The sequence below is a fragment of the Nicotiana sylvestris genome, chromosome 3 (genome assembly GCF_000393655.2).
Source record: "Nicotiana sylvestris chromosome 3, ASM39365v2, whole genome shotgun sequence".
Taxonomy (NCBI): Eukaryota; Viridiplantae; Streptophyta; class Magnoliopsida; order Solanales; family Solanaceae; genus Nicotiana; species Nicotiana sylvestris.
Window position 1 is genome coordinate 45,734,437 of NC_091059.1, and position 3,171 is coordinate 45,737,607.

Genomic DNA, 3,171 nt, shown 5'->3' on the forward strand with positions numbered 1-3,171 from the left:
GAAAGAAGTTAATAAGCATTGATTTGGTTCTAACAAATAGGTTATATTGAGTAGTAATAAGATATAACAATTTTCAAAAAAATGAAGAGACTTCGTCAAGATTTATCTTTGAAATAAAGAAAAAAACTTTTAGTAACAAAATTATTTCTTAAACTATAAAAGCTTTTATGGTCCGTATGGAAGCTTCTTGTAGTAGAAAATTTTGAAATGCATTTTTTTCATAACTAACATGACATTGTAAAATAAAGGAAAAATAGAAGAATTTAAAATTTTAGTTTAAGTTTAGTGGTGAAGTTGGGTCCCAGGGGTCTAATAAATATTTAGTAAAAAGATATAACTCAACTAAACACAAAACAAGATAATCACATATTTTATTTGGACACAATTAGGGGTGGCAAAATAGTTAAAAGAAAACAGTTAATCACCCATATTATCCACTAAAAATGGGTTAGATAATGAACTATTTAAAAACGGGTCAAATATGGATAAAACCATATTATCCATTTAGAAAATGGATAGATAACCAATGGGTCTAACCTTTGTAAAGCCTCAAATTAGGGGTTCCTCAGGTTAGGAAGACTAAGAATTCTCCCAAAAGTGATCATATACAAGAAGTCATGGATAATATGATTACCAATATTATCCGCCGGTTAACCCATTTTTTATCCGTATTAAATATGGATTGGATCGGATAATTTATTCATTTTTTTATTACCCGCTTTCGATCTGGACCATATTCGACCCAACCCGCCCGTTTGCAATTCCTAGCTTTGTCTATCTTTTGAATAGTTAATAATTCAAATAGAGGTGTCCTCCAAAAAAAAAATCAAATAGAGGTCAGTAATATTAATAAATATGATAGTCCTGTTGCTTTTTAGTTTCTTTCCTTTTTGTTTTATTTTAATTTATTTTTTTATAAATTTTTATTTCTATTATTTTACTTTTTAAATTTTATTTTTACTTTTTAATTTCTTTTAAAATTTTAACATATATTTTTCGTTGTACATTATTTATCTTTTATTTCTCTACCTTTACTTCTTGTGATTCCATGTAATTGCTTATATTTTATTTTTTATTTATTTTATTACTCTATTTCTTGAAACTACACCTCCTCATATTAGAAATAATGAGTCACTAACAAACTTGATATATAATGAGTGTGCAACTAAATTGGAATTTCATTATTGAATGTGGTTATAAACTTACTATGTTTCCTAATTTTATATATTAATTTATTTATTTTTGGATTTTTAAACATATATAATATTGAGTCGAGATGTTTTAGCCATGGAAATTTATAATACATAAGAATAATAGAAACATTAGGATAGTTTAAATATGATATTCGAAATAGGTGATATACAGTTTATGAGGTTATAAAATTATTAACTCATCTACTAAGAGTGATACGTATTCTAAAGTATTTTGGTTTAAGCTTTGATCTTTCTAAGTTTTTTTCAGTTTTAAGCATTATATATATTGATGTGCAGCAAATATGAAAGTTTCAACGTATAAACCAAATAGATTTTTTGATCTTTTATAAATAAATATGCAAGCCATCTAACAAAGAGTACCTAATGTTGATAAATTTTGCATCCTCTAAATTTCAAACAAATATACAACAAAAGTGGAGACACTTTTCATATAAGTGCTTTTGTCCTACCTTTTTCATTTTTTTTTAAATTTTTTTATCACCTTAAACTAATGGATAAACTTTCAAAGTAAGAAAGAAAACATTCTCTAAAAAGGAGCTTTTGTCTTTCTTTTTTTTAAAGTTTTGATCCTGATAAATTTCAACCTATGATGACCCAAAAGGTCATCACTTGTTTTTAAAATGAATTCTGCGTTCCGAGGCCTTAAAGACCTCTTTTAGCATCACCTCGATTTGCGTGCGCAGTCCGAGCGCGTAGCTGGAAAGCCTATATGTGAAAATCTGTGAAAAATGATAAATTTTGACTATAAAATGAATTAATTTGACTTCGGTCAATATTTTAGGTAAACGGACCCGGACCCATGATTTGACGGTCCCGGAGGGTTATGGGACTTGGGCGTATGCCCGGAATCGAATTCCGAGGTCCCAAGCCCGAGAAATGAATTTTTGAAAGAAATTGTTTTCTGAAAAATATAAAGGTTTTTGAAAGTGAAATGTTATGTGAAACCTGTGGTATCGGGCCCGTATTATGGTTCTGGAGCGCGGTACAGGTTAAATATGATTTATATGTGTTGGCAGTAAAGTTTGGTAAGAAACTGAATCCATTCGACGTGATTCAGACCTTAAATGCAAAATTTGATGTTTATAGAAGTTTTGAGAAATTTCATTGATCTTGAGGTTTAATTCGATGTTCATGATGTTATTTTGGTGATTTGATTACACGAATAAGTCTGTAGGATGTTTTTGAGGTAGTGTGCATGTTTGGTTTGGAGCCCCGAGGGCTCGGGTGAGTTTTGGATAGGCCAAGGGGTGCATTTTGGACTTAGAAAAATTGCAGATTTTCAGTTGTGCATAGCAGGCCTGTAGGCTTTACATTTGCGAAGCCTGGCTCGCAAATGCGATATTGCAAATGCGAGTGGCTGATCGCAATTGCGAAGGAACCTAGGCCAGCTCCAGTCTCGCAAATGCGAGGCTCCTTTCGCAAATGCGAAACTCCCATGTTCAGCCTTGAGTCGCAAATGCGACCCTGTCTTCGCAATTCCCATCTCGCAATTGCGAGACCCCCTTCGCATTTCTCAACATAGCAGAGGTCGGGGTTCGCAATTGTGAACCCCTATTCGCAATTTCCACATCTGAGACCTACAACATTTATACTTAGACGAATTTTAACCCATTTTCACTTTTTTCAAAACACAAACTCCCTAGGGAGATTTTTCAAGAACAAAGCTTCTTCCAAATCGATTGTAAGTTAATTTTAACTTATTTCCTTCAATCATTAACCTCTTTTAACATGATTTCAACTCAAAATCAATGATTTTCATGGGGAAAATTGGGTGTTTTGGGTAGAACCAAAGTTTTTCAAAAATTGGGGATTTGGACCTCGATTTGAGGTCCGATTTCAAAACAAATTACATATTTGGGTTCGTGGGGGAATGGGTAATCGGGTTTTGGTTCGAATCTCGGGTTTTGGCCATGTGGGCCAGGGGTGATTTTTGACTTTTTGGGTAAAACTTTGGGAA